At 38.7% G+C, this 19,429-nt stretch overlaps 1 long non-coding RNA gene across 2 annotated transcripts in view; it reads left to right on the top strand.

The window, feature by feature from the left end:
* LOC110016248 (uncharacterized) overlaps nt 1–19,429 on the top strand; it is a 285,661-nt gene that overhangs the window by 22,075 nt on the left and 244,157 nt on the right. The window lies entirely within an intron of this gene.

The following is a 19,429-nucleotide window of genomic DNA, read 5'->3' as shown; positions in this document are numbered from 1 at the left end:
TCATTAAATATCAAATTATCTTAGATAATCATGTGTTTATTGCGGTGTATGTTTCTCATTTCAATGAGAATACTGTTCTTAGAAAAAAACAGGTTGTCGTGCAGACAAACAAGAAATTAAACAGAACCTTTTGCCTCTGATAATTTTTTTCCCCAAACTTTATTGAAACCAACAATCCAATACACCACAGTGTACAGACAGCGACAGGAAAGGAACAAACCAGGGGGTCATTATTACATTTTACACAAAGACATTGAAACTGACCCACAGATTGAATGTTTTAATGGCTTACTTATTGTCTGTTTCTTTTTGTGTTCATGTATTGTTTGAACTCATTGATAAAGATAGAAAATGAGGGGTAACTTTGGATTTATGAATGTGCCATTTGCATGAAAACAATAAGAGATTAATGATGTATAATTGTTCTTTTTTATGAGATGGACAGTGGGTGAGGCCAAACATGACATGTTCTAAGTACAGGCGGAAGTCTGAGTCTATGTGGGCGTAAATGAAATGACAAACTTTACAACAGAGCTTTTGCCTCTCATAATCCAGTACTGATGGCTAGAAGACAGTAGACGGAAATAAATACAAGCCAAACATTTGAGCTAACCCCGTCGTCTTATCCAGAGAGAAGTCCATCAACTAAATCAAAATGATTTCTAATGAACTTTGCAGAAACTGTCGTAGAAATCAACACTTTCACAACAGATCAAAAGATGATTGGAGAGGCACTTTGAGAAATTCTGCAACCAGACTTTCAAGAAACCTGTGGAAATAGCAATAAATTTTGACTGAAGTTGAATAAAGTGAACAACTGTTGTTTTTTCCTCCAGTTCCAGTCCAGCCTCTCCTCCTCTGGGCTGCACTTTGCTGTCATGACGACACTCTGAAATAATCTGTGCAGACATTATTGATTTTTGGAAGACTGTCTCATAAACTTCAGATAAAGTTTTTGCTGGCATCAACAGAAATGAGCTGGAAGTTATTTTGATTTTGCAGCCCTGACTCTGGCTTCTACACAGTTGATTGTGTGTTTGTGGGCAAACCTAAAACAAGATTTTATTTTATTTAAAAAAAAAAAAAAAAAAACTACTACCTTTATTTTGCTAATAACAAAAGTAAACTAACTCTTAAAGCTGTTTAATCAGATATGTTTTATCTAATCAGGATCAGATCTGTGTAGTGTTTTCATAATCCACCTAATGAAATTTCTTGGAGTCTGGACAAAAACATGGTTTAATTTCAATTTTTTGATTTTTATTTGGTAGATATACATTAAACTGAACATTTAATTTGTTTTTATTTCAAAACTGTGAGTTTTTTTATCATTTAACCACCAATTGCACCAATGGGTTTGATGTCCTTCAGGTAAAAAAGCAATCATAGAGAAATGCTTCATTCGTGTGCTGTTCGAATGATCGGAAAAATGACTGTCCGACTTGAAAAACACACATGAACATCAGCAAAACACCACCACATGAATGCAGAATGCCTTTCTGCACCCAAATATGTATTTGTAGTCAGTTTGTAGAGCACCATCTATGGGGGGACACCATCATTACAGAGAAAATAAACATTAATAAGCATAATGAACGTGATTTATATTAGATAAACCCAATTTATTGGGCCGCATATCAGCCCCAGGCCATAGTTTGCCCACCCCTGCCTAAATCCAAGATCCAGAATCCTTCATGGAAGGAGTTTCCATGGTGGACCTGCTGTACCAAAGCTAAACATCATTAAGTAAAGGGTTGGATGCAGTGCTGGAAACAATGGTGTCTCTGGACTCCTAGCAGCAGAGACACACTTTGGAGAGGCTAATTCCACTTTTTAATTTGGTAATCTGACAGATGATTCTGTGTTAGCCAAGATACCTTTAGTTGAGTAAGGAGTTTAGTGGAAGGTGTGGGCTTTTCTTAGTAGCGGGGTTTGAATTGAAAAATAAAAAGACAACAACAACAAAAAACACCTGGAAGGGGTTTCTAAATCATTTAGAATTCAAGAGAACCACAGTAAGTACACACACAAGTAAACGTTTGAGCATTGGCAAACGTTTAGAAGCAGACAGTCAACCAAACAGAACACAACAAACAATACATGGTATTGAAGTTACCATATTAAAGTACGGTACCCTAAATGGCATCTCCAGGCAAGTCATCTTTTTGTCTTTCCATTCAACAATGACAAAAAGAAAAAGTCATTCATGATCCAGCATGAATGGGAGGAAGAATTCCAGTGGGAAATATATTGCTGACAAAAAACGTGACTTAATTATATTTGGCAAAGAATATGTTGACCATCTTCAAATGTTTTCCTGACTAATAAGGTAGAACTTTTGTAACATCTGTTTGAAAAGTAACACTAAAATCAGTCAAACATTCAGAATCTTAAACGTACGATTTGTGTTTATCTGTGTCCTTTGTTTTTTTTAGATAGACAATGTGTGGATAATCACTTTTTTTATTGTGTGGTAACTGTTAGTGCAAGATCACCAATAAAGAGCCTAAAAACAAAGGCCAACTTAAAGTATGTTGTAAAACCTCGACTGTTCCTGTTGGAAAGCTTTATAAAATGGCGGATTTGAAAAAGTTTGGCAAAAACAAAAAGAACTGAATTTTTGAGGCTGCTTTTTTATAGATCCCTTTCAACACTGTGACTTTTATAGCTGACAAAAAGGTAAGTGATGATTGCTGATCTTTAGGTCTTTTTCCATTTTTTTCATTTACATTTGATTTTTTCAGTGAATTGAACAGATAATTCTAGTGTATTTACAATGCACAAAGAGCTTGTTTGGCTCAGCGATTCATTGCCAATTCCAAATAAAAACTATAAATTTAATTTTTTTTCTGCACTCTGACCTCTCAATACTTTAAGTCGTGCCTCGTTCTTTCAAATGAAGAGTTATTGTGGGGCTTATACAGTAGTTTAAACTCAGAAGATTTGACAAGCGGCCAGGCTTGTGGGTATCTTGTCGGCTGCAGTGGATGTTGGGCGTGCGGCGCTGGGGTGGTTGATCGGCCGTAACGGATTACTGCATGGCGACGGTGGTGGGGGCATCCAGAAGATTGTGAGCATGTGTGCGTGAGTGCATGGGTGGGGCAGACCTTGGGGCTGGCTCACCGGGTTCCTCTGGGGCTCTCCATCCCCATCGCAGAGTGGGTAGGGCATTGGGGGGGTATGGCAGGAGGGGTTGGATAATATGGTGGGTGAGGAGGTTTGTAGAGGGTAGAGTAGTGGGGGGGGGGGTTGGAGCTGTGGTTGCGCGGTGATCTCTGGGTTGCTGGGGTCGGGTGTCGGGGCTGGCTTTTGGAGACGGGGCTTCGGCTGGGTGGTGGGCGGCTCAGGGGTTCTCGGGGCCCTGGCTTCGTCTTTGGCCTGCGTCTCGTTGTCCGGCGCCCGGTGGCCCCCATGGCTGCCGCCTGGTATGGCCAAACACGCCTGTCCTGTGGCCTGGGGGCCCAGACGCCGGGTTCGCCTATGCCTCTCAGCCCCGGGGAGGCTCCTGTAGGGGGGTCCCCTCTACGCCTGGCTGGGTGGGTGGGCAGGTGGGTGGGCTGCTTGGGTCCCGTCGCCTGGGGCGTTCCTGGCCTGGGGGTCCTGGTTCCCCTTATTAACACACAGTTCAGTTCGGCAGCATGCATGTATCTCCACCCCCACGTGCACGTTCACACTGCCACACTGCTCCCTGTCTGCTTCATACCTCCTCCTAACCCAAAGTGTATTGATGGACAGATATCTTCCGCTCATCTTCCTGTCAGAATTTCACCTTTGATGTAATATTTGTCTTTCCAGCAGATCTGGTTTATTGTTACAGCTTAAAATAATAACTTATTAAAATCAGCGCTTGTATCCCCCACATTTTCCCCCTCTCTTCCTTTTATTCTCTTCCACACCCCCTCCTCACATTTTTCCCCTCTCCCTCCCCACACAAACTAAATGTAACAAATAAATAAAACGGGATTTATCCAAATGTACACTCTGGTTTCTCGAAGTTCCATAACCTCTTTTTGTGATAGTAAAACCTGTCCAACACAAAAGGCCTTCAGCTCTAATCTGTTTGCTCAGTTGATGGACAGAACAATTTAAAAAAAAAGAAAATTTGACAGTAAAAGCTTTTGTATGTTCATCCAAAACTCATGACGTTTAGGGCCAAAAATCATCAGAAGAGGCCATAATTTTTTAGATTTTGTATAGATATAAGATCTTAAGGACCCGAAGAAAACTAAAGCAACAAAGATGCAATAAAAATCTACATATGGATGTTGTGACTCAGGAAAAACGGGGTCATTACGCTGTTTGTGAGCCTTTTTGGTGTGAAAATACAACAGTTTGCTACTTTTTGTTTGTTTGAGACAGATCTTAGAGAAATATACCACTAGAAAAAATGTACATACAAAAGTATTTTGACTGCTTTTAGGCAGAGAAAGCCACACATATCTGCTCTTAAACTGATGCTTCAATGAAAAGTCAGCAATGTCAGAAAACCTGCTGTTTTTAGGTTTTATTTCAAATAAAAAAATGAAACTGTTAAACTTTTGCAGACAATTTAATATGTCCAGCGTTTTTATTCAAAGCTTATAAGGTAAAATGGCTTGACTTTTATAAGGATGTGACTGTGCAGGGCTACATGCGTGGAGAACAACTATTGCTTTTTCACGTGTGTCCAGAAGAGGGCGCTGTGACCACATGGTCTAGGCAGCAGTTCAGTGCAAAACGACTTCAGGATTCTTCAGCTTTTCTCAGACAATTGTCATTACTAAAGGCAAAGATAAAACGCTTTTAAGGTGGAAAGAAAGCAGTGACTGAGTTGATTAATTTCATGAAGAAGCTAAAAAGACACCTTATTCTATTAAAATAATATTACAGGAGAAATGGCTCCCACTTTTTGTTTCTAAGTTTGTTTTCACCAAATAGTCTCTGATATGTATGAAATGTTTTTTGCATGTTTGGGGGTACTGGGATTTTTATACAAATTTTGTGAGCTCATTGTGTGTTTAACTATATTTCTGTGTGCAACTGCACACATATGTTGGCCTGTTAAGCTACGTTCACACCGCCTTCAGAAATGCGCATTTAAACAGCCAAATCCAATGAAAAGTAAATGCGTGTTTCAGGCTTCCGCATTCAAAATTCTCTCTTTCACGCATAGCTTAGCAGGATTTTACGTCAGTTTTCGAGCTCTACATACAATACGTGTGGCCGTTAAATGTGCACTGCCAGCCAAGCCAGGTGGAACTCTGACCAATCAGGGTCTCTGATTTGTGATGATAGTATGTATGGATGGCATCACTTTTAATTCAATGAAGTTTAAACCATTTGAAATTTGATCATGGAAGAGTAATTAATGATTGCAGTTTGTTCTCAACCGGATTTATATAACACCAAGTCTTTCATTTATCGGAATAGAGCAGAGAAAGAAAAAGCCTGGAGCAAAATTCAGGAGATTTCCACCACTTTGACATTTTACACCAAGCCTTTTCTACGTGTAGATGGCAGATATGCGCTATAGTAAACAGTAGAAAAAAAAGAAAAAAGAAGAACCCCTCTCCCTGCTTGTCCATAATGTGCTACATGCACTTTCAAGAACCCGTGCTTAGCGCATTCTTGAACATATTTCAAATGCCTGGTGTGAAGGTAACTTAAGAAGCACAATGACCATACTATTGTCCTTCTTTTTTCAGTAGTCAGAGACTTAATGTTGTACCGTGTCTTTACACAATTTAAGGCATTCAGGAGAAAAGCTTATAGAAAAAAAAACATTGAAAGGAAAAGAAGGACGTACCGTTGGGAGTCAGAAAAAAATATAAAACACAAAAGAAAGAAGCCATTACAGCATTCAAAAATCTACAGCAAAAAGGAGAAATGAAGACAAATAAGATCTGAGGTTTGGGGGTATAAGAAAGGACACAGAAATGATAAAAAATAAAGATGTTCAATAGGATAACAAGAAAACGTGTCACTCATCTGTCAAGGTGACAAGAAGTGCAGCTGCCAGTTTCTTTCCCTGAATCCGGCATCACTGATTTATTGACTTTGTGTCCTCCTGAGTTCAAATTAAGGTTAACTCCAGTCTGTGATGTGTTTCCAGGGGATTTTTAAGGAGAGTAACACATCTCTCAAAAGATGTTTGTCTTTAGTGGTGTAGGCTGACCCGTTTATTGTTCCTCTTTCTGAAGGTGACCAGCAACAACGCCAGTAAATAAAGGAAAAAAAAGATGAACTATAGAATAAATGTTGGGTGTAAATACTATGGTCTATTTATATCTGTTAAACTGTAAGCTGTAGAAGACAGAAATAGTGAAAAGGAACGTGAGAAGGATGTAGGAGGAAGATGATCTCCTGGTCCACGTGGGTGTGATGGTGGTAAATCGAGGAGTCTATAGATACAGCCTACATGATATTGCACCATAACCATTGCAGTTAGCCACATTTGCATTGAAGTGCCAAAATATTTGAAAAAAATGTGTCACGTCCTGCTACCATAATATCTGTTCTGACCTGAACAGCTTGCAGAGCAAAGGAATGAGCTCAGTGTTATTTACTGAGTGGAGCTCGGTGTTTTATGGATGCATCAACCCAAAGGTCAGCCAACGTCCTTCTACATTTCAGGCAGTGTGGATGCATGCGAGAAAAAGGTGTCCCACATAAAGCAGCTGGCCTTCCAAAGTGGCTGCGTCTGTGAAGATGGTACTGCCATACACAACTGTCATGTGGTCTTAACAAGCACCTCAAGCAGCATCTGCTGCCGGGAGGATGTTGAAAGTACATCCAGTTAATCAGACTTTAGCTTTAGCTTTAGCCTTTCACATCAAGAGCCAGAAAAGAATCGAAGCTTGGAGCCAAAAAAAACAAAAAAAAGACAAAGCACCGGAAAATAACTTTACAGTGCCATCAGGACGATATTTAATAAGCAAAGTATTTGCTTAACTTTTTCTAGGGATGATGCGGGAAATATTTGAGAGCGTGACTGTAGAAAAGATGTATTAAAGTCCCACTCCAATCATCCTTAGATCCCTTTTTAAAGTGTTCCCAGTGGTCCTTTAACCATGATTATGTAGTTTTTAGCCAAAATAATAACAATTTTTTTTTTAAATTGTCGTTTTCTAAGATATAGTTTCTGCAGAGCAGCAGAAGTTCATTTCAATATGGAGACATCTTGACTTATGATTGAAAGATTTAAAAGTGAAACAGAAGTTTGTGCTGTAGTCTTTGGCGGTTAGATTCTGGGCGGGAGACATCTTGCATGCCTGGTATGACCTCGGGCCGTGTGAGAAGAGACTCCAGAGCCTGGACGCTGATGGTGGTTAAGCCCTAGGCCGCTCCCTATCAAAGAGCCAGGAGGAGAACGGGGCGGAGGTGGGCCGGTGAAGTGTCTGGAATGCAGATAAACCAACTTCTATGAATTCAAAGGCAGGAATTTGATTGTGACTGGCTGTGAAGAAAGTAAGCACTTTAGCTATTGGCTAAGAGTGAAGACTAACTGATGAGTGGCATGTGGAGTGAAGAATCAGCAACCCAGCATACCCAAAGGTAGGATGAACCTTTCTTATTGAAATTACATACAACTCTAAGTTGTCTGTGAAACTATTTGCACAGAGTAAGCCTGCTCCCGTTTCCCATCATCCTTCTGTTTGCATGGTCTCCCGCTTACAGACCCTCACAACCCCAACATGACGCTACCGGTGCAACAAAAATGGCTAGCAATATCAGAGCTATCCATCAGTTTTGATCCAGATGCCAGCTCAGATGAGGAAGACAAAGACCTACATGGATCTATTATTCTGCTAGTGGATGTATCCGAAGCTTCTACGTCACATCTACGATCTTTTTTTTCAACAACATTTTATTTTGCCTGCTCCTGATTCACAAGGTTTTGAAAAATAAATACTTAAATGCAATTTTAATAATCATGAGAAAACTGCCACAAGAACACGTTAAAAACCCCATAAACACAATTTTTTGTGGACTGGGTCTTTAATATGTTGGTAATGGTAAAAAAGGCACTTAGAGAATACAAAATGAAAATGTATCAAAAACGTAAAAAGAGCTTAACCTTTACAATAGAAGAATATTTTTCCTGATTTTTCTTGATTATGCCCATCTCCACTTTACCACATAGAGAGTTCTGACTATAGCTGTGTTTACATTCACGAAAGTAATTGGAAAGAACGCCTTATTGGAAGAAAAATGTGTCACGTAAACATGCCTTTCGGAATACTCTGCTCCGATCAGACTCGTTCGGATCAAAATTTCTTTCCAAGCAAGATAGGTGGGTTCTGCTGATTGTTGATCCGATTGTTGTGCATGTTAACAGTTCATTCTGATTGTGTGTCACTTCTGCTCTGGTTTAAAGTCATGCATAGACGGTGTTTCACTCCAGAGGAGGTTTTGGAGCTCAAACAGGACCGACTGGCTCCTCTGCGGACGCCCTCACCTCGCTGGCTCTTCCCCTCTCCCTTCTCTTACACCCCTCGCAAGGGGGGTGCCGGGGAGGAGCGCTGCGTGCCCCGTGACGTCTGGACCCTGTGGTCCGGGCACGGGTGCCGGTGGATTGTGTTTCTGAGCAGAGCAGCCGGACTTATAACCTTGTGTTTGAGGGGAGGGGAGGATGCTTTGTTACATGTGCGTTTTGTTGTTTTGTTATGTGTGGGAGACTTTGGACTGCGATCCTTCCCGGCGCTCTGGGTTAGCAAGCTGCTAGAACAGAGCTCGGACTTCCAGCTCACACAGCGGCTTTGGGGCGGTGTGTGAGCTTTTCAAAGCAGAAATGCCGCTCAGTCCTTAGGAAACAAATCCAGGTGATTGATCGGTTTCTAAAGGCTGTTTTGAAAAAGCTCACACACATAACAAATATGCATTATTCCCACATATTAACGTGCAACAAAGATGCAGATTGCCGCATTTCCTGCATGGATTTTTTGTTCATCCAAGGCTAATGTTGTTAGCGCGTGTTAGCGTTCTCGTAACCCTTCTTCCAACTCTGCTCCGCAACAAAAAAAGCACTGACCCCACAGAATAAAAATGAAATTATGAACAAACAGACGCTTCATAATAACTATAACAATAAGAAAAGCATGTTTAGAAGATCATCTCGTATATTATGGAGCAGCCACATATCTATGTATGTGGCAGCTCAACTTGTGTACAGCGGGACTCATTTCCTCTTCCGGTATTTTAAAGAGAAGTGCGCATGTGCAAGTGATTTATTCTGACCCAAAGTTTGGCCCATGTAGACGTTTGTTATAATCAGAAAAGGTTTTTCTGGGCCCATGTACACGGTTGAATTCTAATCCGATCTTTGACCCGATCAAGATATTTTGCACATATAACTGCGGCTTATGTCTCAAATTCATAGATTGACTCAACTTAAAGCTCTGCAGCTTATTCAGTTCAGAAGAAAACTGTACATTTGTCGCTCTGTTCAAAAGCAGAAATGTAGCCTTAATCCTTACCACTTAGGGAATTTAGAAAGCCTAATTAAACACCAAGGTAGTCTAATGCCTATTTAAAGATACAAGACAAATATGCAATAAGAACATCAAACAAGACATTGATGACTATGTAAAAAAAGGGGGCAGATGGGTTTTGTTTTATTTTGAAAAGTTGATATATGACACAATCAACACAAAGCTATAATGTACACTCTCATAAATGCATCTACATTAATAGAAGCACTGAACACACAAGTCCGATGAAAATGTCTGACTTTGAGAAGAAGACTACAAATGAACTCTCTGACAAACTATTATCAAACAGACCTCAACAGGAGTTGAACAGCAGGAGTCTTTTTATCTCCTCACTCGCCATTGTCGTCCTTTTTTTTTTTTTTTTTTTAACACTTCTCCGGGGTATTTTCCCAAAAACCTTCAGAGAGAACAGATTTCAGAGGCTAACATCCATGGCTTTGTTTGGAGATTAGTCAAGTAGAATAAATGAGGCGGGTTTATGAAGGAGTGTGAGTTTTCTGTAGCTCTTTGTTAACAGCTGATGCAGAGCTAATGTGGTAGCGTCAAGCAGAGATGCAATTTGGTTCCTGAGCTGTAGTTCAGCTATGCTTTAGGGTGAAACAGTCCAGAGCAAATCACGATAATGAAGCTGCATCATCAGCATTTTCATCTTCCAAACCAAAATAGCTAACTTCAATACAAACAATGCCTCTTAATGCTGCTTTGAAGGTCAGTCCCTCTGTTATTCAACTTTGACATGGCTCTTGACTCTGACTTACCTCAACAACTTCACCTAATGGAGTGCAAATTCTTTCCTGGAAGGGCTTATTGATGACCCAAGACATAAATGTGCTTGCTAGAGTCTCTGTTGAAGTCTTCCTGGATTTAAAAACAGACAAAAGACATTTAAGGTGCAATTTTAAAAGTGAATAACTATTTTTCTTCTGAAAGACCACAAACAAGTAGAACGTCTAAAACAATTGTCTTGTAAAACACCTGAATGCCTTTTTTTTTCTTTTGTGAAACTCTAAAACCCCAATTCAAATCCATCCTTGGCTCTGTTCCTCATGCATAGACCTTCATTCCACCCAGTACCACCTATAGGTTATTTTTGCATCTTATGAACTTTATTATTTTTATTTTCCTTTTCACCAAGCTTTACAAAATCATTATTAGATAAATTGTTTTTTCACCTTTACAAGGTGAAACATTTAAAGCAGGTTTAAATGTTCTTCTTATATCTAGCGTTAAAAAATATTGAACATTTTATTGAAAAATCTTTTACCCAACCTGTCAAAGTTTGTTGCTATGTGAACAATGAGCTCAAACAGTTTTTTCCCCTAAACCAGTGTGAAGATCCTCGTGATCTTTCATGAGACCTCTAAAACATCTTTCTCAGGAGAAGAACAACAGGCCTTTTGCTGCCTGTTAACATATCATAAGCATCAGGGATCATTCTTTTTGCTATTAACCCCTTTGATGTGCTGATGCACATTTGCGTCTAACCACTTTAAAAAGAATTAGCTTAATTAAGGATCTACTTGAAAACATAGACATGTGAGACATTTTTTTATTTTTATTTTTCAGAGCTGGAAGTAAATTCAGTCGTTAAACTTAGTTGTTAATCTTGTTCATTATATGTGATATGACCTTCAGCGTCTGTTTTTTCTGGAAATTGTATGAAATTGATATTTAATATATTTTATTTTGTTTGTTTTTTCTACTTGATTCAAAGAGTTTGCAGGGTTTGAAGGTTTGTCTAGCTTATTACAAGGTTGTCTACCAATTCTTTTGCTTTGTTGTGGTGAAGTGGTAGGGTGGACGACCTCTGATCCGAAGATTGCAGGTTCGGATTCCTGTTTTCCCGCCATTTGTCGAAGTGTCTTTGGCCTCTGGTGGAAGGATGGCGCCAGTGTTCAGCAGCAGAGCTGCCATCAGTGTGTGAATGTGTTTGGGGATGGGGGAATGGGACTGTGATTGTAAAGTTTTTTTGGCCTTTGAGGAAGGTTGAAAAATGCTATACAAGTCTATGCCATTTTACTTTGGTGCTTGAAGAGATGAAACATAAGAAAATGTGAACTTTTTGAATAATTAAAACATGATATGACTGTGATGGACAGGCACTCAAAGGCCAAAAGCAGGGATATTTGGTCAAAATAATTGAAGATGCTGGCAGGGAAAGCATACATGGAGCGCCACACTAAAATGGATGGAATAAATGTGCAGAATATGACTAGACTAGACTAGAAACCCCAAGGTCAAAATGGGAAACACCTCCGAAGGTGGTAGAATGAGAGAGCAAAGATCCTGTGGGACTTTCAGATCCAGACTGATAGGATGGTAATGGCGAACCACCCAGACATTGTAGTGGTGGATGAAGAACAGAGGAAAGCCGTTGTGGTGGATGAAACATCAGGAAAAAGGAACATGAGAAACTGGAGAAATACCAGGGACTCAGAGAAGAACTGGAGAAAACATGGAAAGTGAAGGTGACAGTGGTGCCTGTGGTAATTGGAGCACTCGGGGCAGTAACCCTAAGTAACAGTAACAGCTAAGATACTGTCCCGTGAGACCCGAGCTTGGGTGAGAAACTGCCTGTGGACGGTGAGGGGGCGTTAGATGTAAACACTGGCACACGGTAAGAAACATGGCTTTTTTACTAAAAAGATGATTTTAACTGTTTTAATAACAGTAAAACTTTTGAAATACTTTTTCACAAGTGATTGAGATTGTCTTTAATCCAAAATTATGTTGTTTTCCTAGTAAAGGATTTAATATGGCATTTCTCATTGTTTTGTGTTAAATTCTAACTCCGACCGACCTCTGCATGTAACCCTTGTGCTATCCTAGGCACTTTACCATTGGGAGTTGGGTCATCTAGACCCACTAGACAGTTCTCTGAACCTTTTTTCTTCATTGATTTGTGATCTTCTAGTGTCCACGGATTACATGAAATCTTTCCACCTTTATCCACCTTTGTCATGAGAGGGAGAACACATCAATGCAAGGGTGGGGTTATCTAAGACAGCACAAAGGTTAAGAAGCTGAAACATCCTGGAAAAACGATTAAGTTGGCTCAACTTAAAATAATTTGTAACTTGGCTGCCTTAAAATTTTGATTTAAGTTAGCAAAATATTTGTAATAATTTAAGCTCAATGATAGTTTTTTCCAACTTAAAAGTACAAGTTCACATAACTTTTTGATTTGTTGTGGGTACCTAATTTTGTAGTAAAAAAACCCCAAAACATATACATCGCAAATTAAGTAATCACAACTCAATTTTAAATCTGGCTAACACATTTTTTTTAAAGTAGTTTGAATTTAGTTTAAATTGACATTACTTAACAAATTAGTTAGACTTAATCAGAAAGTAAGTTGAGAATACTTGACTTCCTTTTGTTCAGTTAACTTAAAAAAAACCTTTCCCAAAACAAAGCAATGAGTGATATAAACTTGATCTTTTAAGTTTGGGAAACAAATTGATAGGTTGAAGTTACTTGAAATAATTTGTTAGCTTTAATCAAAATTTTAAGGCAGCCAGTTTACAAATGATTTTGAGTTGAGTCAACCTGAAATGTTTTACAGTGTATATTTGCCATCATCATTTTGGCCACATTAAGAAAGTACAGTTCCAGAAGAAAAACTAAAATAAATAAATATAAACCAGTTACTACAACTAATGTAAATATAGAATTCAAGTGAATCTGTCCATACACCTTATGAATCCTGCTGTCATTACGATTACACTGTTCCAAAGGAAATGTTTAAAACCAGTTGGAGGGAAAACAATGTGTCACTTTCATTGAAACCTTCACACACACAAAAACACCAAAACAATAAACAATGTAAATTATTTGACCAAGAAATAATTTTCAACTGACTTTTTATGCTACAATTGCAGTTTTATTCCTTTTTTAAATATTTATTTTGTTGCAAGTACTGCTCCACACAGTCCGGTCACTTCTTGTGACATAGTTTCCTATTCATGACTTCTCTTTTCTCTTTGCTGCAAGACAGGAACATACGATTTGTGAATCTCTGGCGTATGATCTGTTAAACAGAGCTCCGCAGGCTTGTTAGCGTTCCTATTTTGTTTCATAACAACACCGATAACAGAGGGTTGATGGCAAGTGAGAAGGGACATGCTGCAACTCTCCAAGGAATGATGCTAGGCGAGTGTGCTCTACTTAGTGTTCTGCCAGAGCAACTCTGACAGCATGTTAATGCTAGTCAGGCAACGGGTGCCAATACTTTACCCCAAATTAAGGTTTTCTACTGGAGCAGATGCCATATGTTCTTCCCTGCAACAGCCACATGTCTTCTTTCCTTTTTAGGTTTGCCTTCAAATCTCAAGAGTAAATGAAGGAAAAAAAAAAGAAACTCAATTGATTTTCCCCATCCTCCTGCTGCTAACGCATTTCTGTGGTCAGCAGCCAGCACAGTCCTGAAAACAACAATCTCAACAAAAAGAGATAAATAATAAAATCGCTCTCGGTGAAACTCACAGCTTTTACATCACAGCTTTTCCTGACTTTTTTTCAATAAATGGATTTTTAAATGAAGAATGATTATTGGCTGGAGATTTAAATACATATAAACTGTTTTTAAATCTCCAGAAAATCTCCCAAAAAAACAGAACTTACCTTAGAACCACTCACTGATTTTGCATAATAATGCGCTCATAAAAAACAAAACAATATATATAGATATATACACAGATACTGACCGACTAGCTCACACAAGCAAATATTGAGCCAAAAAAATTCTTTGACCTGCAGCAGTCTAAAACGTTACAGTTTTTGTGGTACAACTGGGTCTGGTTCTTTATTTGGAGACTTTTTAATTTTGCATGTCATGTGCAATTATGGGGATTAAACTAGGGATGTCCCGATCACAATTTTTCTTAAACATTTAGAGAGAAAAAATACAGATCCAGGTTGGTCCCTATTTTTATTTTATTCAGCTTCCTTTATCATTTAACACTTAAACAGTACACTTTTTTGAAGTAATCAAATAAAAATAGGGCAACAATCAACTAGAAAAAATTGGTCAACTATTGACTAGGAAAAAAAAGTGAACTATGTAAGGGCAGCGACCTCGACTGCAGCGGCAAAGGAAAGTGATATATGCTGATCGTCATAACGGGTTGAATCAAGCATCAGTTCAGAGAGAAAGTTCACCTCTTACCGTTTGTTTTTGTCCAGACGACGAAGCTAAAGGGTGTTTTGAAGAAGCCAGCACAGTGATGTAGAACATTTAATCTATTTGACCGGAACTTCTTTTTTAGGCGTACATCATCACTATGAATTATCACTGTAAACCACACCCAGCAGCCAATCAGAATGAAGTATTCACCCGGACCATGGTATAACATTTGAGAAAGTTCAGTGAGTGTAGCTTTAGGAACTTCTGAGCTACTGAACAATTTTTATTAATTATGATCCATGTTTATATAAAACCTACTTAAAAAATAGAAGTCATTTTCTCCAAAAATCTAAGTTAAAGGGGCAACAGTAAGGTCATAATTAGTGGAGAACGTTTTTAGTATCTTCAGAACTACTGGTTAATATATACATATATATAATTGACTTTTCACAGACTATACTATGAACAAAGAATACACTACACAATGAAACCAGGATATTCAAAGATACTTTACTGACATGTCCATATTTTCCTGTCACCACAGCAGATCAGCTTTCTCCATCTAACCTGTCTGTTTTCTGCACACTCTTCTCTAACACCAGCTTCCTTTATGTCTTCGTTCACTCCTTAGTCTTACTCCATTAGACCGTTTGCCTGATTTTCGTTTTAATAAATATTAACATTACAGTAAGCACAAACAGAGGCCTGTGTGACCTACTTCATGGTCTTTAGGGGCCAATATCCTAAACAAATACTTGCAAAACTTTATGACATGTGAAGCTCTTTGGGTCAGAGCAAAGAAATTATTATTTTTTCTGTCAGCAAACTCAAATAGAGGGCAAATATTTTTCTCAATATGAGTTTGAGATGGGCATCGACCACAGGGAATTGAAGAAATATAAAAGCAATAGAATGTTATCCTATTTTTGAGCAGAATGTAAAATGCAGCAACGCTGAGTTTTCTGAGCATTAAAGATGGATACGTTTTGTGCTTTTGTTCGTATTGTGTCTTTAAGTCCATCTACCCATCCCTCTATCTTGAGTCATGACAAAGCTTTGCTGCTATTATATCGGAAAGTCTGTCAAATTGAGTTATATGATGGGAAGATCTTTTATTATAAATGTATGTTTCCAGCACCCTTTTATTGTGGACCTCGTATGTATCTGACACAATCCTCGTCTGAGTCAAACAGAATTTGCATTTTTGTTCTGCATGACAAAATGTTTACTGGCACCTCATAATACATGGAAAGATGAGCCTATTTACTTAATTTGTCCATCAGACTCAGATCGGATTAATCTCTGCCCCTCTGATAGACTTGCTTCCTCTGTCAGTCTTGCTCCCTTTGTGTCACATTCAGAAAGCCTCAAACCCTTTTTGTACATTTTCCTCTTTGTTATTTTTTATTGTTGGTGCTTTGCATTTTGTAGTAAGTTATCAAAGAATTTAGCCAGAGAAAGACGGTAAATGCAAGTTTGAAATGTCATCCCTTAATCTCCTTCCTGATATTTGCATCATGACTCAAAGAGAGGGGAACAGGAACGTTGCGTGTCTCTTCAGCTTGTAGTCTGTCTGGTTATGTGCTGGCACATAGGTGGCAGATCATTTCAGGCACACATGCCGAGAAATGCAGAGAAATGACACCATAAGTATAATCTGAACAGAAATCCGTGGCTCCAATAGCACAAACTTTTTAGGACACAATGAAAAAACACAATACCACCAGTTTCAACAAATGACTTTTATTTCCATAATAAGACCATTAACTTGCTGCACACTGAGCTTTCCAACCAACTTGTTCCTGGGAGGCTTAATAATGTCCCTCTAACTGCTGAAGTGTCTTAACCCTAATGTCAGGCTTTTCTTTTTTTTTTTTTTTTTTTTGCAAATGCATTATTGTTACTTTCTGTTTTTCCTACTTAACTTAGAAATGTATTTCACACTCATGTACATTCGTAGAGATGGACAAAAAAAAAAAATAAACACCTGTGATAAATATTGTCTATATATATCTGCATAAATCCGCAGGATAAATCCATCATAGGTTACCTCAAATTTAGTTTTAACCTTACATATGCAAGTCAAGCTCTTAGACCCCTTTACAAGCTTTCATATATATAGTTCAATTGAATGGTCCCAAAAACATTTTAAGTCCCACTTAAATCATCTTTGGATCTTTTTAAAATTTTTTCCCAGTGATCTTTTAATTCTGATTGTGCTGTTTTTAGCTAAAATGGAAAAATGTGTGTATGCAGAGTAGCAGGAGTTCATCAAAAATGCACCTCTGAGTTGTGGAAAGGACTGTTGGCCCAGAGTGAGCCTGCTTTATTTCCCGTCATCCCTTTGTTTACACCCTAGCTGACAGCCCTTCACAACCCCAAGCTAACATTAGCAGTGCAGCAAAAATAGTGAGCAATATTGTTGTCCAGCCGTACAGTTTTGAGCCAGATTCCAGCTCAGACAAGGAAAATGAAGACACACATGGATCCATTTGTCTACAAGTGGATGCATTGGAATGGAGCGGAGCAGGGAGCTTATGGCCTGCCAACTGTAGCTTTAACGTCACAGCTATTTCTTTTGAATAATGAAATTCTCAGTAATGCAATTTTAAGCTTAATTTTCTTTATGACCTCTATATTCCAGAAAATGACACAATAACATGTTAAACACATAAATTTCACTGGAGTGATAAGCAGCTGTTTTGGAGGAGGTTAGCCATATTTTAAAAGAACAATTGGAAATTAAAGCTACAAGTAGCATTTAGCGGGCCCGAGCACGTGCCACCGCCTGGCACGAGCGACCGCCCCGTGAGCAACGCCCTGCTCGAGCCATTCTCGTTGTTTTTTCTTGTCCATTCTGGAGCTCCAAGATAATGTTAACATGACAGCAGCCTGTGGGGGGGGGGGGGGGGGGGGGGGGGGAGACTGTAATCTGTTTCCTTAAAGGACAAAGACTTATGCATAAAGCATGAAAAAAATTCTTAAATCTAAGCCTCGTTTAGACCTGCTCAATTTCTCATCAAGTAGAAGAAGGTTTTTATCAGATTAAGAAACAAGCAATGATGATAATTGCTATCACTGTTCCTAAGAATGAGAACAATAGAACTCATTCAATTTCCACTACAATGTCTAGATGAGTGTCAGCTATGTCTGATAACTTGGCCAATTAGCTGGACCGGGATCTTGCAAAGTGCAGAGGGTTTACGTCCAGTGTGATGAGTCTGTGGACGGCAACAGTACAGCATAGCCTTTGGTTTCCACAAGAGAAGAACTCCTGACACATCTGCCCTAACAGACAACTACAAGAGGAGTTGAAATGTATAATACGGTGAAGGAGTTTTTGTGCAGAAAAAGGTACCATTAGAAAAGCCAGTAGCAGTGACTGCAGACAGGTTTCATCACTCACTGTAAGCTGTAAAGCTGACCCAGACTTTCCAAAATGTCTGCATTACTGCTGCGTCATTCACCAGTAGGCGTTATGTGCAGAAGTGATTGGCTCTGGACATATAATGACTCCTATTGTGAAAATCATAAAAAAAACCTCAGCTGCAAAGCAAAACAGAACAGGATTTTTAAGGTGCTATTGGTGGAGATATCTGCTGAATATGGTGAATATGAATATGGTGAATCTGAACTTGTATTCTTGACTGACATTACTGGAAAACTAAACCACTTGATCTGCGAGCTGCAAGACATTGGCAAAACTATATTTTTTTATTGACCAGCCTGCCTGAGCCAGTGTTTTTCTTGTGGGGATCTTTTCTGCCAGGGCTTGCCGGCTTGGTCAGTGGATGTTGCTGCAGTTGTCTCCCTTGCTGGGACAGCTGGAGTTAAACACAGCAGCCTCACGGCTGTGAAGTGGACCCCGTTGCTGTCCCAGTCTGGATGGGCACTGTGGTGATGTTCCAATGTTCAGGCTGGCTCCTGGTATGAAGAGATTCCCAATTACCATTTCCTAACTGCAGAGCCAAGGATGTGTTTACATGTTTAGGTCAAAAATGTGATGAACAGCTTCATGTTGTCTATTGATGTAAGTTTAAACCTAAACATGTTTCCCTGTTACTAATCCAGTTGATGTGGTTCTCCACCTGTGTCTAGGTGATAGAAAAGCATTTCTTTATATTTAGAGCTCTAAGCAAACAAACAGTTGTCTATATAAAAGAGCTTTTACAATTGTGCACTTTTAGCAGGTCTCTGAATACATGTGACCAATGTATAATGGATTTTCACAGACTTTGTTTAAAACTGAAGGTGACAGAGACTTTGGAGAAGTGGCTACATTATTCTGGACTTCTTTGTTTCATCCACAGAAGAGTAAAATATGTGATTGATTTTGAAAAGCTGCTGAAAAATGTATCTTTTTAAAATTGCAATTTCTAATTTGGGTTTTACATTTTGTGTTCCATTTTTTGTGATTTTATTAGAAAGATTTGTTATTTATTTGGTGTTTAAAGGTGGTACATATTGTATATACACAATCTTCTTAGAGACATTTGCTATATGTTGTGTTTGTTGTCATTGTAGTTTAATTTCTTTGGATGTATAGAAAGGAAATGTAGTTGCAGCATTGATTAAAAAAGCATAAAAGAGACATTTACTGTCTGATGTTACATCTGTAGGAGTGTACTGAGGCTGGGTTTTGTTTTGGAGCACATTCATATGTTTTGTTTGTAAAAAAAAAAAAAAAGATAAAATATAAAGTTAATTGTATTTTGGATGAATAAAAAAGCAATGATTAGTGCTAAGTATGTATAAAAGACAAACAAAACAAAGGAAATTGCTGTATTTTAGTGTTGAACTAGGCTTTCTAACTGTTCTACTTTCTGTCTGCCAC

The sequence above is a fragment of the Oryzias latipes genome, chromosome 13 (genome assembly GCF_053564925.1).
Source record: "Oryzias latipes strain Hd-rR chromosome 13, Olatipes_Hd-rR_3.1".
NCBI lineage: Eukaryota > Metazoa > Chordata > Actinopteri > Beloniformes > Adrianichthyidae > Oryzias > Oryzias latipes.
The sequence above is the reverse complement of the archived record's forward strand: the minus strand, read 5'-3'. Positions and strand labels throughout refer to the sequence as shown.